Genomic DNA, 25215 nt, shown 5'->3' on the forward strand with positions numbered 1-25215 from the left:
ATCTTTATTGCTAGAGCAACTGGTTGGTCTATTAAAAGACTTGTCTGGTTAACTCTTGTCCAAAAGCAACTAGTCCATCAGGCAGCTGTTTACTATTGAGGCAATATGTATTATAAAGGTGGAGAATTTCGAAAGAATTTCAAATCAGTGTGGAGATGCTTTATGGGTCTGTGATGATATGGTACCAGAATATTGAGTTTTAAATATTGTGCTACAAAAACATTGTATGAAAAATATCCATGACCAGAATATCAACAAGGTAAATGTATGTATGTAAGTATAGATTTACTGTACTTAAAACCACATTTAGGATCGCATCTGTATTTATATTCTAGGAACGTAGCTGTAGACTAAGATTAGTAAATCTATGTTTACTATTCTATATTATTTCCACAATACATTGGTTGTTGATATTTTTGCAACAATAATCATGTTGCATGTTATTTCTATAGATGATATTCTGACATACTACAATATATAGGACATACTTAATTTAGCATCTTTAGAGTTTTTTTTTAAATCTAGATATTGTCCTATCTCTCGCTGAGTCTGGCATTACAGGTTATGAGCATGCTTAAACTAATTGTTTAAGTAACATGGGAGAGAGAGGATATTAACACTTTTCTTGCAGAATTTGCCAGACAGCACATCATGACCATCTCCTCTCCCTTTTGCTATATCAACAAAGGTTATTTTTCTGTTTACCTAACGGTCGAGCTCACAACCTGTCTCTTCAATTCTTGCAGTTCACAATAGTGAGAAATTGGGTTATTAGTTGTGAAGGATGTGAGTCATTCACAAGTAATGAGTTCACAACTTTCTCTTTACTGGGAACCAATTACCCCACTGTAACACTTCACGCTCTCAGGGAAGCGATTCAGAGCAGTCCAATTCTTATTCAGGGGAGGTGGTAAAGAATAGTACCCCTAACACACTGGTACACAACAACAACACTCAAAACCCAGTCATTGCTTTTTTACTATAAAAGAAAAAGTACTTTATTATACACAAACTCAACATCTATTTACAAATACTTGCATTTCGATTTTTGAAAATACCTTTGGTGACACCTGCAGAACAGTTGCCAGGAGAGCAAGCTATAACCCTAAATCACACTACTCCTATGCATATGCTTAGACACAATGCCATAGGGTGCAATTATAAAAAGTCAGGCATACTGGCTTTGTCAGGGTGTCACCACATTAGTAAAAGCAGAAATATTTTAATATTCACCATTGCAACACATAGGGTAGTACCAACATTCAAAGTAAAATAAAACTTTGCATTGTCGATCATCAATATTGTCAAAAAAGCCTCGTATTAAATAATGTGTCCAAGAATATTATTTCGGCATTTTCACTGCTACCTCTGCAACTGTAGGGACAACCTGCATAGTCCTCACACTTCAGAGTCTCTGCACTAAAGCAAAATATTTAGAAGTGATTGAACAGCTATAAAACGCCTCGCAGAAGCATTAATGTGACCCCCTGGGATACTTATGACAACCCTCTTGAAAACATTCCTGAGGGCTGCTTCACCCCTGGTAGCCACCCACATCATTGTACTTGCCCCTGCCCTTCCCGGTGCACCACAAGGAACAATATGCATATTAAATAAGCCCTCGTAGGGGCTTCCGGGGTGCTCCTAGGCCCTGAGGCTTGAATATAGAATGAGCAGCTTCCCAGTTTCCCTATTTGGAAATCTGCAACCTCCATTTTTTTTTTACAATGCAGCCTCATTCAAAAATATTCCTTTTTGTTATGGATGCCCCATACCCACATGAGGCACCCATATGTCTCTTTCATTGAGGGCTCCGGGGGAATCAATTGCCCCTGTCGGCTTACAATGTGTGGATTGCAGTCCTCGTGTGGCGCCCAGGGGCTGGCTCCACACCAGGAGTGCAATGCAGACACTTGTTTATCTCCTGCCCTCTGGGGAGAAATCGTCAGTGTACTTCCTGCTCCCACTAGGCAGGAGCACGGAGAGTGGGAGGGACACACGCCTTATCGCTGGAGTGCGGTTGCACTCATCTTCTATCCCGGGATTTATGGGGTCTTCGGGGCAAATGTATGCCCCGGAAAAAGAGCCCCATTCGCCTCCCCAGCAAGAGTTAATAAGAGAAGGTGGGACCGATCTTGTAATTTGTGGGTTTTCCCTCCCCTTAAGGTCAATTCACATGATTTTAGTCATGTTTTGCTTCTGGTGGTCTCTCAAAACCGTCTGGAGCCCATTTGCAGGCCTCCTTGCATCTAAAGGTTACTTTTTGTTGGGGAGCTTGATTTAATTGCTTCCTTGCCACAGCAGTACTCTTTCTCTGCTCCTGATACTCTCTCCTGCTTTAGGAACATCTTCCACAGCCCCTCCAGAGCCAACATTCAGAACACCACCCCCACCACGATGGACTTCCCAGGTGCCACAATCTCATGGATACTTGCAGGGCATGTGTGTTACAGCTGAGGCAAGGGAGAGTACACAGACGTCTGACTCGTTGTTGTCTCCTGCTGAAGAGATTTGCAACGTCGCTGTCCACTCTCATTATGTACTCCGCTAATAGGTGAATGTTGTGTCTGAGAGCATACCTTGAGGGAACCCCAGCAGGTCCATTTCCTCTAATGTTCCTCAGTGGGCACAAGGGATCAGCACCACCGGTCTTAGCGTGACCCATACTAATTCTGGTTTCCAGGTGGTCAAATTCATTCACTCCATCTTCTCATTGGGGTCAGGTGCTTCTCCTTCCAGTTGGGCATTGTTCTGATGAGCAGGTCCAGTGACTTCTCAAATGTCTTTCACTTGTGCAGGGGTTTTTAAGTAGTGGAGGAAAGTTCTGGAAGGTAGGCACCTCTGCCCAATCCTGGTGTGCCACAACACCACCCCTATACCTATTCTCCTGCACAGCATTCTGGGACATTTCAACATAGCAACTTCAAGTAGTTTATGAAAATACCTGTCCTGGGAGTCTAAGCGTTGTACCTAACTGACATAGCAGACTGATCCCTCCAACCAAAACTTCACAGGGGAGTCCCTCCTGTGTTTGGCTCCAGAGGTCTGTCTTTCTTTGTTTCTGTGGCATTGCCCTGGCAGTTTGTGCTGGTGTTAAAGTGCACTGCTTTTGGGATGTAAAGCACCATTTGCAGCCTCCATAATAGTGGTTACTTGAGCATATGACCTGCTTATTTTTTTGTTATGCTCATAATTTTATACTTCTGGGATTTAGTTCCCTTGTTTTAAGGTGTTAGCTGCAATGCAAATATCACTGCCCAGGCTGGCTCTCGAATGCAATAATAATTGGCACAAAACTAGTACACTTGAGGGAAGGGTCATTGTAATACATGCCATAACATCAGGTCCTGCAGCCTTTTAGTTCCTCAGCACTTATATGTACATACAGACACTCGCTATAGCTCAGTAATAGTTATAGAAGACAGAAGTGTGGAATCAGTGATGGGTTGCTGTAAATTATTAGCCACTGATGGCAATAACATTCTAAAGATGTCATTCAGAGCACAAACGGAGGTTAGATGCAAAATTCACAATATTTCATTTTTCAAATTATGTTCTTTAGTTTGCTTTACTATACCATAAATCAGACTTTTGTAATCAATTATGTGTCTACTGATTGCAGTACTTTGACCACTGTTGTATACTAGATAGACTTCAGTAAAAAAAAAAAAGTGTTTTAGTCATATTGCAGTGAGTCAGTAAGTGGGGTTTGTTTGAGCTATTCTTTAATCCCCATTCCTTCTTCATGCCCACTTACGCTCCGTTTTACTGGCCTCCTTTTTCTCCCCCCACCTCCTTGTTTTTCTGCCACCTCCTTCCCTGACCCCCGCATGGTGGTGGCTTGTGTTTTTGGGAGGGCGGGGGATTTCTTGTACTAGGGTGTAACTCTGGTGCAGTACTCCACAGCTCAGCAGCAGTGAATATCAATTTGAAAAGCAGCAGAGTGTGCGCCTGATGAGTCACCAGACAAAAAAGCATAAGTGGCGGCTCCTTCATAATGGTGTCTCCACACTTACCAGAGTCAATCACAGAAAAATAAAATAATAATAAAACTAAATAATTTTCTTTTTCTGTGACTAGCTCTGGCATGCGTGTAAGGCAGGGTCAGGCCGGGCCTTACAGGTAGGTGGTGGGCACTTAGAAGTGCATATGTAAGTATGGCCGGCCGTCCTAGGCCGACCAAACAGACATGCACACTTCTATTTCCTCAACCCAGCTCTGTTCACAGCTGGGTTGAAGAAAAGCAGCAGGCTACAAGGCAGTGTCTGAGCTGCAGAGCAGGCCGCTCAGACCAATCCTGGCACTGCTCCCATAGCATGAGGCAGTGTCTGGATTGGCTGGATGGCCTCTGCCTTCCCAGAGACTGCTAGAAGAGCACTGAGGCGGCCGTCAAAGGCAGCAGCAAAAGGTGCGTTTAAAAAAATTATTATTTCCTCCCCCTTCCCCCCCCCTCCCCCTCTCCCCCCTCCCCCACACACACACCCCCTACACACACCACACACATTCGCATTGTGGCAGCTGCCTCTGAAAATCACTGGTATCTTTCAGATTGAAAAGGGATTCAATTTAGCCCAATATATACCTAAAATCGTTGCCACGCTGAAGAATGATGCATGTTTTAAAAGCTGCTGAAAATTAACCCCTGAATTTATGTCTTTGCTTATACAATTCCTCACAGACCGCTGCTCTGTTAAGGCTAAAAGCTGCTGTTTCTTTATCCCCATTGGACTTTTTTCAAGTCAGGATGTGTTTTTTCACAGCTTTTTATTGTTCCAGTGACCTAGCAACTGTGCACTCGTGGAGTTTGGCCAACTGACTTCCTTTTTGAACAGTCAAATCAACTCCATTGCCCTTTGATATGAGCAAAAGTTGAATCGCTATACAGTGATCGGGACTGCTTTGCTTTTAGGTCTAGCATTAGCCGAGAGCTTTTGATTTTGCTAAAATTGTAAATATAATATACTTATAGCCAGTGCTTAATTTGAGCTGGGGGTTGCAGAAGGAGTGCACCAGCACTTGCTTTCCTTAAAAGACTTTGATCTAGTGCAAGAGAGAGTAATACAGTAGGGAGAAAGAAAGAGGTAGACAAAGATTGAAAAATAGTGACAAAAGGAGACAGCAAGACATTTTAAGAAATCTGCAAGAGTGAGATTGAGAGGCAGAGAATACATGGTAGTGGATTAAAAAGACTTGAGGTGTAATCAAGACTACACAGCCTTGGTATTGGGAATGTGGACATTCAGTAATGCTGGCCACAGGCTTGTGAGCAAAACGTTGGACCCCGGCAGATGTACTTTTACAAATTAAGCACTAGGAAAAACAGTGACAAATGGACAAAGCAGGGATGAAAAAGAACCAGCAAGAGTGAGATAAAGGGACAGTGAGTGCCTGGTGGTGGGTGAAAAAGGCATGAGACGGAATCACGACTTCAAAGCCATGTCACTTGTACGACGTCTGGCAAACTCCGGATCAAACATTGACACATATAGAACATACTGTATAGTGTTAGTAATGTAGAAGCAGTGATATTAATTTGAAAAAATAAGTGCTGAGGCTCAAATCCTTTCTTAGGAGCACCTAGCCCAAAGCGGAGGAATACCAAAGTTGCTGGCTGCTAAGGCTGCCTCATCTGGATTCCTTCTCATGCCTCTTTCTTTCACCACTCTACACTTCCTGCCTCTCTATTATTAGTTCTTTTCATCACTACTTTCGTCACGTTTTGTCTTCTTAATCATTCTTTTTCCCTTTCACCTTATCTGCCTTTCTCTTTTTCACAAAATATGATGTTGAAAAACACCCAAAATTGATTACCGGTGCCACCACCTGCAAAAAAGGACTGTGTACAAGTGAGACTCACCATATCACCGAATCCATCCTAAGGTATACCAGGACTGATCGGTGTCACCCCCTCCCATGCAGCACCTGGATACCCCTGTGGTGATTAGAGCGCTTTACAAATACTGATTGATTGATGTTCCTGGGGAGCCGCTCCCCTCGTACTGGCCTCATGCCCTCCAGTTCTCTATACTTCAATGCAGTGCCGGGTATTCTGGCACTGCCAGATGGGCCTGCTTGAAAGTGCCAGTGTTGGGGTCATTTTTTTCTCCAGATTAGGATCTTGGTCCTGATGAATTGCCATGATCTTCTTTGAGATTAATTAAATGGACAAGAAACATGTCAACCTTCTTTTAATTATCACTTATTGAGCTAGTTTGGACCAGCAATGTATTGTTTTTAACAATAAGAAGGGGACCCACATATTAAATTGACTTTGGGTATCCCTTAGTTATTTTTATCTCACATTACACCAGTCTACTCACACTAGCAGGCACAATACTGCACCTCACTCTTCACATCGGAAAAAAACAAAGGAACTTCGGCAAAGAGCCCCCTCGAGGGGCCCGTTGGACATTGCAGCACCAGCCCATTGAGGAGCTGCCCAATGATGAAGCATGACACCCATTTGGGTGTGTGAGGTCTATTGCTCCTGAGAAATCCGATCCCCTGATCTGAGGCTTTGGGAGTTTCCCGACCTCTTCCTCTCCTGTTGGGAACTGCATACTCTTTTGACTCACACTGCCTGAATGGGGGAGTGTATGCTGGACCTTCCTTCGCCCCTTGTCACCCCCCCGCCCCCCTTGTGGATTCTGCACCTTGTTGATAACATAACAGAAGGAAGCAGAGGGGAGGAGTCAATGTTTTTTTTTTTAAATACCTATCTGCAATGCCTGCCATGAGAGGGACATACCCATATATGTTAGGACTGAGAGGAGGAGGACCCTATGAGGGTGTAATGCTCAAAAAGGCATTATAAGTGCAAAAACAAGCACAGGATCCTGTAATTATTTATCATGTTTGAAAAACGGATGTTAAAAACGCCAACCTTTGCCCTTAGTCTAGACAAAAGATACGTTTGCTTATGTACTGGTAACATTGTATTGTTCAGCTTTATGCTCCACCCCAGGAGACGCGTCTGCTTCGGAATCTGCTGTTCTCAGGACTGCCTCCCTTATACCAAGAACCAGGAAGGAAACCACAGATCCCAAGGAGCCCTGGGCCTCCCTAAACGTGGGCTCCAGCTTTTGTTCCTACAAATCACTTTGGCTGGCAAAAGTCCTCCACCCAAAATCACTACATCCGAAGTAAGGCTTCAAAACAGACTGCTGGCACCAGCCTAACGACGGGAAAAAAGTCGATGAATACGTGGTGGTCAACGGATATATGACCCGTTGAGGCCAGAGATGCCGGTAGGCCTCAGACAAAGCACCTCCGCTGCAGTTTAGGCACAAGAATTTTTCAGAGCCCATAGGCAAATTGGTATTTTGCCGTTTGGGTGTTCCCCTTTCCTCTAGTAATAAAGCACTTTTTTAGGCCATTTGTTGTATTCTGGTGCCCCCATTTGGTCATTTCTGGTGGTTCTGTAAGGCGTGGCATACATCAGCCTTAATGTCACATCAGCACACCTACACAGATCCATTACCAGATATACAACAACATGTTGTCAGGTTTATGTGAAGAGAGATTTTGTCATTTTTTTGTTTTTAATTGTTGGTCAACTATACGGATTTGTGGTACTTTTATTCGTTTTTCGTATTTATCCTGAATATACCAAATAACAGCTGTAGTGAAACAAGGTGAATATGGTTCCTGAGGGACACATACACAAAACAGTGTGTGCACCTCTGTTGAACTAAGTGTCAAAAATAGAAATTGTGGATGTAAGTTACAAATCCTGATTCATAAAATCCATGTGTGTGTATTTTTACACCAGTAAATCCTATTTCTGACTATGGACAATCTAGTAGTATGGCAATGTGATGAGAAGGGTTTCCTCCCAGTGGCTTGGTGGACTCGAGTGGCCGTTGGGACGGCTGGGAATCCTCACAAAGTTGTAACTTTGTTGGTGTTTATAGACCCTCCCATTAGTTTAACTCTCCCATTTTCCAAACAAGCTATTTGTACAAAAGATGGTGTAAGTGTGAAAATGGAAGTCACAAATATCCAAATACCGAAATCCGATGAGTGCCCCTTGAAGGAAAAAAATTAAAATAAAGTTAAGGTACTTTTGCAGCTTTAAACTCGCATTAAACATGAGAATAATAAACTAGCATTATATTGCCTTACACAACCTTAGTAAATCTGAGATTGCTGTAGATTTCCATGCGCAGGTTTACGACATTTGGGAATCTTCAAAAAATTGTACCTTTTAAAAAAAGATCAGGAGCTGCTGCACTCTTTTGTTTTGTGAACAGCTGAGGGTGACTGAGTCAGGGAGAAAGGTAGACTTTTTCCACTGCTGCTTCCTGTTTCCGGCCCGTCGCTAATTTTAGAGTGCACTATCTCGGCGGTAAAGATTAGGAATGACTGAGGGGATAGAGAGCTGCAAACAGGAATGTGTGGGAAACAGACGTGAACGCGTCACGCACTTCAATACATTTGCATTAATTGGCCTGTGTGGCGATTAGGGTGACCAACTGGCATTGGTGCAAATTCAGGACGGTGAGTGTAAAAATTCAGGGCAAAGGGTCAAAAGTCAGGACACAAATTGAGGACAGGAGGTCAAACTTCAGGACAATAGGTAAGTTTTACAGACACATCAGAGGTCGCGCAATAGTAAATAATTAAGCCCAGCCATTTCCAAACATATTCAACCATTTGCAAACCTATCCATCATGTATCCTTCCATCTATCATTTCACTCATCCATCCCTTCATCCATCCCTTCATCCATCCTTTCACTCATCCATCCATTATCCATCCATCCACCCTTTCACCCTATCCATCTGTACACTTATCCATCCACTCTTCGTCCCATCCATCCATTCACTCATCCATCCAGCCATTTACCCTTTCACCAATCCAGCCATCCTTTCACTTACTAATCCTTCCACCCATCCACTCTTTTAGTCATCCATCCATCCTCCCTTTCTCTCTCCATCGACCCTTTCACTTAGCCATCCTTCCTTCCATCCATCCATCCACCCACCCACCCACCCATCCATCCATCTACTCATCCACTCATGAATCCATCCATTGACCCTATCACTCATCCATCTATCATTTCACTCCTTCACACATCTATTCATCCTTTTGTCCATCTACCCTCCCTTTCACTCACTCATCCATCCTTACATCCACCCTTTCACTCATACGTTCATTCATTCACCCTTGCCCTTATCAATCCATCAATCCATCCATCATTTCACTCATCCAACCACCCACCCATCATCCACCCAACCATCCACCCACCCACCCACCCATCCTTTCACCCACCCACCCACCATCCAATCCACTCATCCATCCTTTCACCCACCCACCATCCACCCACCCACTCATCCATCCTTTCACCCACCCACTCATCATCCATCCATCCTTTCACCCACTCTCCATCCATCCATCCTTTCACCCACCCACTCATCATCCATCCATCCTTCCCCTCATCATCCATCCATCTTTCCCCTCATCATCCATCCATCCATCCATCCATCCTTTCACCCACCCCCTCATCATCCATCCATCTCCTCATCATCCATCCATCCTCCCCCTCATCATCCATCCATCCTCCCCCTCATCATCCATCCATCCATCCTTTCACCCACCCCCTCATCATCCATCCATCCTCCCCTCATCATCCATCCTTTCACCCGCCCCTCATCATCCATCCATCCATCCTTTCACCCACCCCCTCATCATCCATCCATCCCCTCATCATCCATCCATCCTTCCCCTCATCATTCATCCTTTCACCCACCCCCTCATCATCCATCCATCCTCCCCCTCATCATCCATCCATCCATCCTTTCACCCACCCCCTCATCATCCATCCATCCTTCCCCTCATCATCTATCCTTTCACCCACCCACCCCCTCATCATCATCCATCCATCCTTTCACCCACCCCCTCATCATCCATCCATCCTTCCCCTCATCATCCTTCCTTTCACCCACTCTCCATCCATCCTTTCACCCACCCACTCATCATCCATCCTTCCCCTCATCATCCATCCATCCATCCATCCTTCACCTCATCATCCATCCATCCATCCTTTCACCCACCCCCGCATCATCCATCCATCCTTCCCCTCATCATCCATCCTTTCACCCACCCCCTCATCATCCATCCATCCTTCCCCTCATCATCCATCCATCCTCCCCCTCATCATCCCTCCATCCTCCCCCTCATCATCCCTCCATCCATCCATCCCCTTATCATCCATCCATCCATCCCCTCATCATCCATCCATCCTTTCACCCACCCACCCATCCATCCATCCTTCCCCTCCATCCATCCCCTCATCCATCCATCCTTCCCCTCATCCATCCTTCCTTCCCCTCATCCATCCATCCTTCCCCTCATCCATCCATCCTTCCCCTCATCATCCATCCATCCTCCCCCTCATCATCCCTCCATCCTCCCCCTCATCATCCCTCCATCCATCCATCCCCTTATCATCCATCCATCCATCCCCTCATCATCCATCCATCCTTTCACCCACCCACCCATCCATCCATCCTTCCCCTCCATCCATCCCCTCATCCATCCATCCTTCCCCTCATCCATCCTTCCTTCCCCTCATCCATCCATCCTTCCCCTCATCCATCCATCCTTCCCCTTATCCATCCTTCCTTTCATCCATCATCCATCCTTCCCCTCACCCATCTATCCATCCATCCTTCCCCTCCATCCATCATTCCCCTCATCCATTCTTCCCCTCATCCATCCTTCCTTCCCCTCATCCATCCATCCTTCCCCTCCATCCATCCTTCCCCTCCATCCATCCTTCCCCTCCATCCATCCATCCTTCCCATCATCCATCCATCCACCCTTCCCCTCATCTATCCTTCCTTTCATCCATCCATCCATCCATCCATCCTTCCCCTCATCCATCCATCCTTCCACTCATCCATCCATCCTTCCCCTCATCCATCGTTCTCCTCATCCATCATCCAGCTACCCTTCCACCCATACATCCAGCTATTTACATTTTCTCTCATCCATCCTTCCCCTCACTCATCAATCCATCAATACTCTCATTATCCATTTATTCAATCTTTCATTCATCCATTCACCCTTTCACTAATTCATCCAGCCATCCACCCATCCCTTCACTTACTTACTTGCCCACCTTTCCATATTAATTTGAGCTGAGCCCTTCTGAGAAGAGGCCCATCAGGAACTTCACCCTCGCTGCAGGAGCCGTTCCAGGACTGGGACAGAAGCCACCCAGGGCGAAGACAGGATCCACCACAGGGGGGGATAGGAGCCATCACAGGCAGGGGCGGGGGAGGGGGACAGGATCCACCACAGTGGGGGGACAGAAGCATTCACAGGGGGGGACAGGAGCCATTACAGGCGGAGGGGGGACAGGAGCCATCACAGGAGAGGGAACAGGATCCACCAGGGTGGACACAGGGGTGGGCATGCAGTATTCTAGTATCATCTTGGGCTCCTCGCCCCCTCCTGCACAAGACAACGAGATGACAGGCTCTCTTTCCAAAATGCCATCCCCCACTTTGATGTACTGTACTTACAGGAGATACTCTAAGAGAACTGGTTTAACTGATTGTCCTCCATACTTTGTTAATCAGTGTGGGTGCGATTGTGCCATTTCTTAATTTTATTACATTATAGACTGCATATTTGAAGAACCGAGATTTGCTTTCAATTTAGTGACAGTAATTAAGCTCTGTGACAGAGAGAACCACGTGCTGAATCTGTGTAAGCTCGCCGAGTCTAGGATGTTTGGGGCCCTGGGTAGAAATGGAATGTGTGAGGCCCCCTCTACATTGCAGAGACATGACGCATTCAGGGTTGTTTGCATCTGAATAGATGCCCCTGCTCCTGAAGCTGCACTGCTGCAGCCCCCCTCTGTCACCTTCAAGCTCCTCTTAACAGCTCATCAAGGGCTGAAGTCAAGGGCTGAAGTTGTGAGGGTTGCCACCCCGCTGTGCCTCTCCAATGCTGCGGGGTATCTGAGCTTTGGAACAGCATCGGTGTCAAGATGGGAGGTGGGTGGAAGCTGTGCCTGGTTAAAATTACGGACAAATGGCGTCCGTTAAAGAATCCTTCACTGACAATGGACAGACGGCCAAAATTACGGACTGTCCGTGAAATTTACGGACGGTTGGTCACCCTACCGTTGGCGATAGGCAGCCAAATAGATTCTAACTATTGTCCTGCCACATTCAGTCCTCGCGAGATGCAGAGTCTGTAGTCACGCACTCGCTTCGGATTGGTCGTCTCAACGTTCCATTCAAGCGACACTCGCATCTTAGCGTCCTTCATGCAAGCTGATAAGCGCAGCACGCATAGTGCCCACACCGCCATTCACTCCCGCCCGCTTGTACATATACACAATTCCTCCCCAATGAAACTCTGGAGACATAATTATGGGAAAGAACTGCTGCAGTTTTATTTCATACAACACACGTATGACGTTTTAAGGTGGGTCATCTTACGGGCGATCCAAAGCAGGCAGCCCCTCGCTGTCCCGCATGCCTAAGGAGCCATCTTGCACGGCGAGTCGATGCTCTGACGGTGAAGCACATTACCAACTTCGTTATACTCCCGCCCCCCCTGTCAGGGCGGAGCGGTGTGGCACACCCCCAGTCGGTTCAGGCCCCCCGACCGCCCGAAGGACTAACGGGGCGCCGTCGCCAGTTCCCGGAACCTCCTTCGGCTCCTGGTCCTTGGCTCAGGCACCCTTACTGTGCCAGGCAGAGGTACCCTTACTGTACCCTTCTGCCGCAGATGTACCCTTACTGTACCCGTCTGCTTCCAGATCGCCCTGTAACTCCGCCTGCAACACAAAGAAGAACATTACAACATTCTATTACTTCGCGCCGCCGCTCAAGCTGCTGGGTCAGGGTTCATGGTGGGAACAGCGCTTGAGCCGCGGGAGGACTGGGATGGAGAGAGGCCGAGCCTTGGCCACCGCGGTAAATATAGCGGGTTCGCCCCTCCCACAGGTAGGCCCTCCCCTGGCCGGCGAATGGTGGACGCGGGGAGGGGCGCCCCATCGGTGTCGGCTGGAGCTTGCCGGGTGGGACTAAAGCGCTGCCCCGCCCATGTTCCCCTGCGGGTCACGCGGTCAGCGGAATTCTTCTGGCGTCGACTTTCTGTTGACGTGTTCACTTCTTTATATCAGAACAATTTATAATATTTTCATAATGGGGAACAGCCTCTTCCGGCAGAGGTGGGCGACCAAAGAAATTAACAGGGAGTGCTGAGCCAGAGCCGAGCCACGGGTCTGGTTTGGCGCTCAGGGCACGAGCCGAGCCCTGAACGTTTTTGGCATGTGAATTATGCAACAAAAGTCGTATACAAATATATCAAAATTCAAAGAACTACATTTCATTAACACGTAGATGCTTTTCACCCATGCATCAGATAACATCACTACATTGACAGGCATTAATAAAAGTGATAGATTTTTAACATGCATGTAGATATATTCATGTCCTGAACCCTGGTCCCACTCGTACACTCCGAGGCAAATCACTTCACTTGTCATTTGCACCCTGTAGGTAGCCTAGATTTGTATTATCATACAGCAACACTATAGTGTATTAAATCAAACACAAAATGCTTTTGTAGACTGCACACCCCGATCTCACATATTTGAAGGTGTTCTCATAATTGGCATTGAAGAAAAAGAAGGCTCGGTGAATGAAATATTTGTCAAGGATCACACAACTTGGTAAAGGGAGGATGCAGGGATTGATCCTTTTCTGGTTCCACATTATAGAGATCAGCCTCTAAATGGACATCACTCTCTAAAACCTGTTTTACATCACAGGTCACTGCCTTGTGTTTAATGTGTAGTGAATGCATATGGTTGGAGCCTGGCGGACAGCAGAAGCCACATGAGGGCTCGGCTCGTTCTGGGCTCGAGTATCAATGAAAACCTCTAGCTGAGTCAGAGCTGGGCACTTGGCTCGAGCCTGGCTCGAGCTTTCATTGGCTCGCCCACCTCTAGGCGTGAAGAGTGTTAGTCAGTGAAGACAAGTAGTAAGTAAGTAAGTAAGTAAGTAAGTAAGTAATTTTATTTAGCATAGTTACTTAAAACCATTGCAATACAAAAACAGAATAAAAGAATATTTTTTTTAAACTACATGTTTGATAAAACCAGTAAAATACAGTCGCAGTTCCTTAATTCATTTAGGCTTAGAGTTTCATCCTGTTGGATTAGTTTTTAGGTCTCGCCTGTCAAGGCGCATGCGCATTGAGCGGAGCGAGACTATAGCGGCTTAAACAGAGGTTTAACTAGACTGGCGATTTGATGCTGTGCCCGTGCGCTTTTAGGTCAATGCGCAAGCGCATTGAGCTAAAATGCGCGTGCACATCATCAAATCGCCAGCCATCTGTTCCCCAGCTTGGCGCCTCCGCTCCTGCTCTCTCCTGGCTGCTCCTCCCCTAATTATTCACGGCCGGCCGGCTGTACTTTCACTTTGTCTCGTTTTATTTTTTTTTGCTTGGTTTTTTCACTCTCCGCCTACCCTTCTCCCTCGCTCGTTTCTCATGCCTCAGTCCTTCCCTCCCTCTATTTGCCTACCTCCCCCTCCTTTCACAGTCCCTCCCTTCCACATATTTCCATCTCTGCTCTTTGCAGCATTTGTTGTCTCTGTTTCTCTCACATATCAGCTCTCGCCCTACTCCACCCGTTCTTGATGGACATTGTTGTCGTTTGTGAGCTTCTCTCTCACCGCCTCACCAAACATACATGCACACAAGCTCTCTTGACACAAACAAACATCCACACAGACACACAAGCAAGACCAAGAAACACACATGCGTACAAATTCACAAGCTTCCTTGCACACGGACCAATAAACATACATGCACACAGACATACAAGCCCCCTTGCACACGGACTAAAAAACATACATCCGCACAGACATACAAGCTCCTTTGCACACGGACCAACAAGCATACCTGCGCACGGACACACAAGCACCCTTGCACATGGACCAACATACATACATGCGCACAGACAAACAAGCACCCTTGCACACGGACCAACAAACATACATGCGCACAGACACACAAGCTCCCTTTCACACCGACTAACAACCATACATGCGCACAGACACAACAGACACACAGGCATCCTTGCACACGAACCCACAAACATACAGGCACACATGGCACGGCATCCATTTGCTATTTGGTGCCACATGTAAAATTACTTTTGTGCCCACATAGGTTCCATTTCCTCCAGAAAAGGTGTTGCATTCCTTGGTTATTCATCTCCCATTTGCCTTGTCAGTAACTTCCTTATCTGCTTCTAGGCATGAAATCATCGACTTGCAATTTTTTTTTAATGAGAGTTATAAATAATGTGACAAGGGCCCATTACCCTAACTAACTGCACGCCATGAGTCTATATAATTTCACACCGAGATGCCAAGCGAGAATGGTTCCATTCACTTTATGTACTGCACAGTAATCTGGCTCATTTAAGAAATGAACAGGCCACGTGTGCTTCCTTCGGCTTTGTTTAAAAACCTCGCTATACCCATTTCGATCCTTAAAAAGCATTAAAACGTTCCCTTCATGGTAGGCCTGGCTCTAGAACTCGGCACCGGTGCCCATCCCCACTCTCCGGTACCAGCGTTTTATTTCTGCCATTACTTACTCCTTCCGCTGCCTCCCCTATTTCGTCCTGTGACTCTGGGTCGGGTTCTTTTCCTCAGTATCAGTGACCCTGAGCACGCGTGTGTGTGTCATAAAGATGGCGATCTCCTGCTCTTCACACCTACTTGTTCCGCGCCTCTCCGGGGCTCAAACCTCTCTGATAACAATGGTGCTAACACCAAGCGTTTTAAGACAGCTAGCGTTCCACACCCAACCCTTGCGTTTACAAAGTAGCACAGTGAGCCGTAGAAGAGGAAATAATTCAGTGCAACTCTTACTTCTCCGTTGAAACAATGCATTGTCATTAAGTGAGATTAATCCAACGCCCTTTCCTCCGAGTCTATCCCAACCGCCCTAGACAATTTGCTTCATGCGTTTTTATTGCTATCCAGCCGTTTACCCTCACTTTAGTATTTATTTACATGTTCATATAAGCCGCATTCCTACAGTACTTTGCAAAAAAATACAAGTAAATAGTTACATGCAAAAAACGTTATAGTTGCACAATGCGTGACTGCAATCCAAACAGGAACTTTGCACCAACAAAAAGGGCTTGCACAGATTGAATGGAGCACCATTTAGAAAGAAACCATATGGTAAACTTCATTGACTTTGGGCTGCAATGAAAACTATCCAACTATTCACGTATGTTATATATAAAGATCATATCCTGAATTTAATTCCCTTTACACTTCACTTTACTCGACACTCATCCCTCTTCCCCCCCATCGTTGCTTGAGTGCGTGAGCTCCTCATCCCGCCCCCCTCGTTGCTTGAGTGCGTGAGCTCCTCCCCCCTCGTTGCTTGCGTGCGTGAGCTCCTCCCCCTCCCCCTCGTTGCTTGAGTGCGTGAGCTCTTCACCCCCTCCCCCCTCATTGCTTGAGTTCGTGAGCTCATCACCCCCCTCCCCCTCGTTGCTTGAGTGCGTTAGCTCCTCCCCCCTCGTTGCTTGAGTGCATGAGCTCCTCCCCCCCTCCCCTCCTCATTGCTTGAGTGCGTGAGCTCTTCACCCCCCTTCCACCCCCCTTCCACCCTCATTGCTTGAGTTCGTGAGCTCATCACCCCCTCACCCCCTCGTTGCTTGTTTTTCCTTGCCCCTCTTCCAATTTAGGTTTTCGCGCGCTTGGCTTGCATAATATAAGGAGCTTGTGATTGCAAATCCTATCACTTCAGGAAGTGCCGATACGCTTAGACCGTCATTTGAGGTAAGCCCACTGATATGCGCTCTTTACAGGTTGCGATTGGTTTTCGCTCCGCTCGCATTTTGTTTGTTGCTTTTGCTATTTTATTAGCTTCACTATTGATATATATATAGCTCTGTTTCTGCATGGCACCTTGATTTGTGTCTCTATCCTTAATTACAAGCGTCCTCACTATATGCACTTCGAACGCTTGACAACTACGATACTAAGCACACCGTTTATACTTTCCTCCCTTGTATATTTTCCCTTGCTCGCATGCTTTATCGCTACGTCGCTGCTTTACGTTTGCACTGTAAGATGTCCCTATGTTTTTCAATATGCAATTCAGCCATGCCCGCTAGCTCTCTGCGGCATGTGGCCCTGGTGTTCCGTTTCTTCACTTGACCCATGACACCCTGCGCTGCTTGCTGATACTCCATCGGGGTCTCTAACACTGAGATTTGTTCATTCATTGACGACTGTTTATGATTCAAACTGTTTATACTCGATGATATTTCCTTGCCCCAGCCATGACTATATCTTTCTTAGGCATCATGGCTCCCACTATGTCGTCCATTCCACCTCACCTGCTGCATTTCTTTGATTCCTACATCTTGAGGGTGATTAGATTTTATTTCACAACAGTGCAAACACAGCACCACTCAGCGCAACCACAGCACCACTCAGCGCAACCACAGCACTACTCAGCGAAACCACAGCACCACTCAGCGCAACCACAGCATCACTTAGCGCAACCACAGCATCACTCAGCGCAACCACAACATCACTCAGCACCACCACAGCATCACTGGTTCAAATATGTTCTCTCAATGTTTCAAGCTTTATTACAAATGTCACAAAAAAATGTTAATAATTCACTTCTGTTCTTGGATTTTCGTCACAATAAAATAAACTGAACATATTCTTCACAAAAGTTATTTACAAAAGTTTAAGCTATTGCCATTATAAATTAAATAAATTATTTAAGTATTAATTATTTAAAAAAATTAAAAGCCATTGTTATTTGTAATATCAATACATCTAAGTCACGTAAGTACAAAACATGTTGCATTACATATGCTATAGGTGTCACATTTGCAAAAGTTATAGCTATTGGCATTGTAAATGACAAAGCTATTAATTTAGCTATTTTCAAATACAACACATAAATAAAAAAAAATCATTTACAAGACCAATAGCTCCAACTTTTCTAATGCGAGACCTATTGCATTTCCAATGCTTGTTTAAAATTTTGATTCAGATTTGTTTTATAAAATATTGATGATTTCCCCATTTCCTCATTTTCTCTTTGAGTCAGCCATGACGGTGGGTGCTGTTATGTTTAGTCAGCTATATCAAAACCCTTAGAGATTAATTGTTGGCATCTTCTTTTCCACTGCCCTCATAAATTTCACAAAACTACAGTTCAGCTGGGGATCCTGGGATGAGAAACAGGCAAGAACTGCATTCCTTCGTGTGCGTATCCCTCGCTGGTTGAAGTGATGTTTCAACAGATATTTCCGTTCGTCCCGCAGTTTCTCGCAGGAACATATCAAGTGCAGCTTGTCCTCTTGCGCTATGCCGCATAGCCGACAGAGGGAGCCTTCTTTGACTTTTATCCAGCGTGGGAAGTTTTGGGTACAGGGTAGCAAGCCCAACCTATACTTTAAGAAACACATTTTAATGTATTTGACATAATCCACACCAAAGTAGCTCTGTGGTGCTTTCGTTGAATAAGAGTTCAGGGTCATCCAGCCGTGCGTTCTTTTTGAAAGGGCTGCCTTATCTTGAACCCACGATAGTTGTTTGATGCATTTCTTGACCAGATTTTTAAATGTTGTATGGTTTACTGGGGTGTCCCAAAGCTGCTTTAATCTTGTGTTTGCCAGGCTACTCGTGAGGTACCTGGCTGCTGGTGAGGATGGATGTTGCTCTAACTCCGTCCATAGGTGCTCGTTTACAGTTCCTTGTTTGGATTTCCACACTTTGTCCCAGGCTGAAATATAGGCCCCCTGTCTTGCCAGGAGCTGTTGTTGGATGCCAAACTCTAGCCTAATTTGTGCTGGTGAGGTTCGCTTGGGCAGGCTAAAAATAATTCTATAAGCAGCTGTAATTGTATTGTCGAGGATCTTAGCGTCTCTGCCTCTAAGTACCTCGCTCCCGTAGGTAATTGTTGGGAGAAGTTTGGCGCGGATTACTTGTGCCAGAGGCAGAAGAGAGGGTCCAGAGAGTTTGCTATTTAATGTTTTTAAAGAGATTGCCAGAGCTAGCCCTTTTCCTCTGATGCTCGTTCTCTGGGTGGAGAACTGCCCGCTGTTGTCAATCTTTACTCCTAAATATTTGTATATTGGCGTGTCTCCAATTCTTGTCTTGTTCCAGAACCACGATTTTGATTTTCTTTTGTTCTTGCTGATGGTCATCGACTGGGTTTTCTCCAGATTTAGTGTCAGTTCGTTTGCTTTTGAGTAGCTGTGTGTTGCATTCAGAAGATGTTGAAGCCCTACCTTTGTGTGGCTTATTAAGACTAGATCGTCTGCATATAGAAGACAAGGTAATTGGAGCCCTCCTAGCTTAGGAGCGTGGGAGTTGCAGCTGTTTAGGATCGGTACAAGGTCGCCTAAGAACAGGTTGAATAGAGTGGGGGCTAGGAAGCAGCCTTGTTTGAGGCCCTTGTTGGTCTGTATGCGCCTTGACAGAACTGATCCATCCCCCACCTTTATCTGTACCCAGGTCTCTGTGTGAAGGTTGATCAGCAGATCCAGCAGAGGTCTCGATATCCCCCAGCCGTTCAGTTTAGGCCATAGAATGTTCCAATTTATGTGATCAAAGGCGGCCTTATAGTCTATGAAGCAGAAATGGATGGGCATTTAGTTTGATTCTGCCTTATCTATGAGCATACCCATGGTCAAAATATTGGTCATTGTGCCTACTGATTTGGCAAAGCCTGTCTGGTTGACAGGAATTAGGGATCTCTCTGTGGCCCATGCCAACAGCTGTTCCAGGAGGATGCCTGCGAAATACTTTGCCTCATTATCAATTAAGGCCACCAATCGATAGTTTTGAGGGGAAGCCTTGTCTCCTGCCTTAAAAATTGGAGAGATGATAGAACCCTTCCAGGAGCTTGGCAGGATGTTTGAATGTCTTATCTCCAAGAAAAGGGGTTCGAGAGCTGCTGCCCAACCTTTCACATCTTGTTTGTAGAGGATTGTCGGAATTCCATTTGGTCCTGGAGCTCCCTCAATTCTTCCTTTCTTAATTTGGCGCTGGATAGTGTTTTGTAAGTTCGGCAAGTCATCATTTAAAATCGATTTCTGACCATACTGGAAGCTGATATCCTTATTGGGTAATTGTACTTTACATTTTTTGCAAGTATCCATCTCGCGGTCCGGTATTAACGCCTGGTTGTTTACCGTTGCCTGATTGAAGACAAGTAGTGACTTTTCGGTAAACATGTTTCTCCTTTTTTGACTCTGAAAGAGAAGAAAGAGCTGTACACACTGTAATTTCATGTGTATTTAAAAAAAAAAAGTAAATACATTTTCAGAATATATGACTTGGAAATCATGTTTATTGTGCAAATATCTTTTGGAGCTATTTCAATTCTTGTATACTGCAGGAAATGCTTTGAGATATAATCTCTGGTTGCCCAGAACATAGGGGCATATTTACAATACCCTATCGCCACAGTGACGTTTCTGTGGTGATATGGACTTCGCCTTATTTACAAGGCAGTGTTAAGCCACTTAACGTGGGTTAACGTTGCCTTGTAAACTTGGCCCCTTTTCACGCTATACATTAGCGTGAAAGAGGTAGGCCGTAGGTGTTGTGGTGGGTGTTCCACCACAACACCCATTGATTTTGATGTTACCCCATACTTACGAGGGCAGCGTAAAGAATGGCAGCGCTAAAATTAAGACCAGGGAAAACCTGGTCTTAAACAGGCGCAACAAGCTGAAATGTCTAATTTCTCCTCATTTTTGCTGTTTCTAAGTGTGTTGCATTGTACAGCACACATAGAAACAGCAAAAGGCCATTGATTGTTTATGTGGACGAAGGTGACGCTTCCTGCACATGAACAATCAATAAAAAAAAAAAAAAGGTTTGCAACCTCTAAGTGTGCTTCATTAAGCAGCCATTTCATATTGTTTATATGCAGGAAGGACACCTTCCTGCTCATAAACAATCTTTTCCTACAACGCAGGGTGTCCACGTTGGCGCTCGGCAGCTACAATTATTGCCAGTGCAGGGGGAAATGCAGGGCTGCCCAGTATCCTTGTAATTAAGATAAAGCCCTGCATTTTGGAAGTGGCGGTACTAATCGTTAGGCCAAGGTGGCTGATGCTGCGCTCCGCCACTTCCTAGTAAATAAGCCCAATGGTTCATTTTGTTGAAGAGATGAAGTGTAAATAATGTAGAAACATACATTTAGACATCTAGGGGCATTTTTATAAGCTTCTATAGCCACCACAATGTCACTTTCAGTGATATTGTGGTGGTGATAGGGGCTTCGCCTTATTTACAAGGCAACGTTAAGCCACTTAATGTGGCTTAATGCTGCCTTGTAAATAAGGCACCCTTTCACTCTGTGTTTAGCGTGAAAGGGGAGGGCAATGGGTGATGCGGTGGGCGTTCCTCTGCAACACTCATTGAGTTTGATGCTGCCCCCTATTTACAAGGTTGAAATAAATAGGAGGCAGCACCAAAATGAAGACCATGGAAAACCTGGTCTTAAACAGGCAAAACAAGGAGAAATGCTTTATTTCTCCTCATTTTTGCTGTTTCCATGTGTGCTGCATTGTGCAGCACGCTTAGAAACAGCAAATTGCCATTGATTGTTTATGTGCAGGAAGGAGTCCCTTCCTGCACATAAAGAATCCCCCCTAAAAATGACGTTTTGCAACTTAAGCAGCACACATAAATGTTACAAAACGTCATTTAAAGATCTTCCCCTCAGCGCAGACATGCTTGCACTATGGTGCAAGGGTGCCTGCGGTGGCGCTAGGCTGCTAAGTTTAGCGCAAGTGCAGAGGGAAACTCAGGGCTCCACCATATTGTTGTAAATATGGCGCAGTCCTGTGTTTCTGAAGAGGCGGAGTGTGGCGTTAAGCCAAAAAGGCTAACGCCCCACTCCATCACTCCGTTGTAAATATGCCCCCTAATTTTGTTCTCTTTAGGTAGAAAAATACTTACCTGTGGTGAAGCTCCTTCCTGTTTAATCAGTGAAATATGCATGTGCTCCTTCCTCTTCAGACCCTGTAGCGGCATTCATACTGCTTGTATTCTTAAATTTCAAGTGAAAGAGTATTGTGGCAAACTAAATTGTGGACAAAATATCGAAAAAATAACTGCAGAGGGAAGTATTGATTTATTATTCTCAACACGACTCTCTCTCTCTCTCTCTCTCTCTCTCTCTCTTTATATATATGTACATGTATGTTTATACATATGTATATATCCAGCCAAGTACGTTGCAAACTCCGGCCTCTTTTTGGGCCATATGTATCAAGCCGAAATGCATTCGCAAACGGCGTTTGCGAATGCAATTTAGCAAAATGGGTGCAGCAGGGTGTTCTTGAGACACCCCTGCACCCTTGAAATTATTCTCAATTTGTGATTAGCAAATTGCGAATCGCAAATTGAGATTAATTTCACATTCATTCCTATGGGCCTCCTGGCCCATAGAAATGAATGGGAAATTATTCCTTAATTGCGATTAGCAATTTGCTAATCGCAATTAAGGAATTTTAAGGAATCGCTAAAAAATAGCATATTTCTTCATACATACCGTTTTGCGATTTCTAAATAGCGATTCCTTAAAATTCGCTATTTAGGAATCGCAAAACGGTATGTTGATACATATGCCCCTTTGTGAGGCGTGGTCGGCGAGATAGCGAAACTCATATATTCCACAACAACTGAAGTATTTTCTTAGTACGAATACTCCAGGTAAATAACTCAGAGCCTCCACTTGTGCTCCAGCAGAACGTATGTTTATTCGCACATGGACAACCAAGAAAATCCCAATACGTTTCGAAGTTTAACCCACTCCTTGCAAATGAGTTAGGCAAATGCGTGTTTAGAGTCTATTTAAAGAAACAATACGGACATGCTCAGCATAATGGCCCACCGGAGGGTAACAATATATTGAAATAACATGCACGAAGCAGAACCCACTGAAGGATGAAAATATACTCTGATCTCGACTAAAAGTTCCAGCCTGCATAGCAAGACTCACGCAACCAATGAGGCCCACTGGGGTATTTAAAGGAGGCAGTCTGTCAGAGCCATTTACGGAGTGCATGTAAATGATCCATGATTAAGAGGCAGAAGCCTCGAAACGCGTCGGAAAATAACTTTACATGAATGCTGTAGCTTGTTTTTCCTGCTAAATAAACCGTCAGGTTTCTTTTGAAGGCGAGTGTGCTTCTGATGCTTTGGACATTTTGGAAGAAGAAGAAAATAAATAAATAAATAAACAAAAAAAAAAAAATAAAAAAAAAAAATATATATATATATATAGTGTCAAGGTACAAATATGTGGTGTTAGGTATAGAAATCTATACATACATAGCTTTTATTTTTTTGTACCTTGATGTTAGTGTCCCACGATGAGCTCAATGGGAAAGTGCCTGCACAAAGTTTAGAAATACCTGTACTAGTTGGTGGTTATCCACTACATTGACACAGCCACCCATCCCTTAAAGTACCCCTCTCTGAACTCCAACCTTAAACTTGTGACTGTAAAATCCACAAAACTGGTAGGTTGTTTCAGTCATCTGAGTGCAGTTTACCCTTTGGAAATTCTACTAATGCCCTTTCAGCGATTTAAGACATGGCATATGGAAGCACCAATTTTTGTGCACACCTAATTTATACTTGGAAGCACAAAAACATTTGTGATTCGGCACATTATGAAGATAGAACTATATTGTCCACATTTGTGCTACGGGGTCTTGAGCAGTGCGTGGTTTCTGTTACAGAGCTTTATCAGTGACATTTTTGAGAAGGACCCGAGATGTATAACTCCAAACACCGTGTGTGCGGATGTGGCTTCCAAAAGTCAAGGATGTATGTCCAGTTCTCACCTGATGAAGAGCAGCTTGCCAACCATGCTAAACCAGACTGCTTTGGAGCACTAGCATAGCAATAAATTCCCAGTGTTTCAACATTCGACTATGCTCATTTAATGGGACAGATCTGCTTTGGTATCAGCTCTTTGTTCCAATTCAGTCCGACTGGTTACCTTTTGACAAAAGTATATACCTTCCTTGTTTGTCGAACATCACCAGGGAGGACTAGAAGACAGAGCATCAATGCTTACTCTCACACCCCTATTCTTCTTACGGAGGTGGCTCTAGGGTCAGAATGCCTGACGAGAAGACATCCTTTTTGAAAGAATACAAAACTTGACAAGTAGAGTTTGTCATGGCCTTTGTGGTACCCTCTGGCTCCCTCACACTGTCCCAAATATTCCCAGAGTATGGGCAAGCAGTCTCAAGGATAAGCTTTATTAGGCCTGATCACATCTCTCAGCGGTCTATGCCTCAAAAAGGTTGACGTTTTGGAAACTGTTAATAGTCTTGGTTTTGGAGGGTGATACCATTGAAAGCAATGGACTTGCAATTCTTTGGAAGTGGGGGAAGTTTCCATGGCGGGTGATCCCACTGATGTCTTTGGGAGATAGTTTGCTTGTTTGGAGGGTGACAATGGGTCCACAGAGGCTAACACTCTCCGTGTGAGGGTAAGTTGACAGGTGTGGAACTAGGCGGGGTGGCAGAGACAGCCTTAGAGCAGAGGCAAGCATGGGCAGGAATATTACTGCTCAGCCCAGTAACTGTAGAATAACTGATAAATATCTTGGGCCATATGTACTAACACATTTTCCTTTAGAAACAGAATGGGCTAAATCCGTTGATACATTTGGCCACTTGCCTCTTGGAACTCCCTACTGGAAATGGGGTGCAACTCATCAGCTACTCTCTGGTGTTTGATGCCCTTCAGAGGTAAAAGCAAGAGGTTTTGCCCTTATACGTCACAATCTTATGTCCAGAACCAGAGAGAGAGAGAGCACAAGCCCAATGCAGCACAGGGCACAAATATATTTCTCTTCCTCTTCCTTTCTCTCTTTTCTGCCTTTCTCGCTCCTGCTCCGGGGAGGTCAAAGTCTGAGGATGAAAAATAAGTCTTCGTCCTTGTAAGTGAGTGTCAGGGTGGCTGGATCCGAACTGGGGTGGCATAGTGAGCAAACGAGCGATGGATTAAATCCAGATCACTTGACTGGGGGTGAGTGGATGAACAGGTTCGGTGCTCCGCCCATCATCTTGTTGTGTTTGTCAGTAGTTACCACCTGCAGCGACTGGCATAAATCAACCACTGCAGGTATGCATCCATAGGCAGCG

The 25215-nt window shown here is 45.1% G+C and overlaps 1 protein-coding gene across 2 annotated transcripts in view; it reads left to right on the top strand.

Moving 5' to 3' along the window:
* HEG1 (heart development protein with EGF like domains 1) overlaps window positions 1-25215 on the top strand; it is a 219447-nt gene that overhangs the window by 61527 nt on the left and 132705 nt on the right. The window lies entirely within an intron of this gene.

The sequence above is a fragment of the Lissotriton helveticus genome, chromosome 3_1 (genome assembly GCF_964261635.1).
Source record: "Lissotriton helveticus chromosome 3_1, aLisHel1.1, whole genome shotgun sequence".
NCBI classification, from domain to species: domain Eukaryota; kingdom Metazoa; phylum Chordata; class Amphibia; order Caudata; family Salamandridae; genus Lissotriton; species Lissotriton helveticus.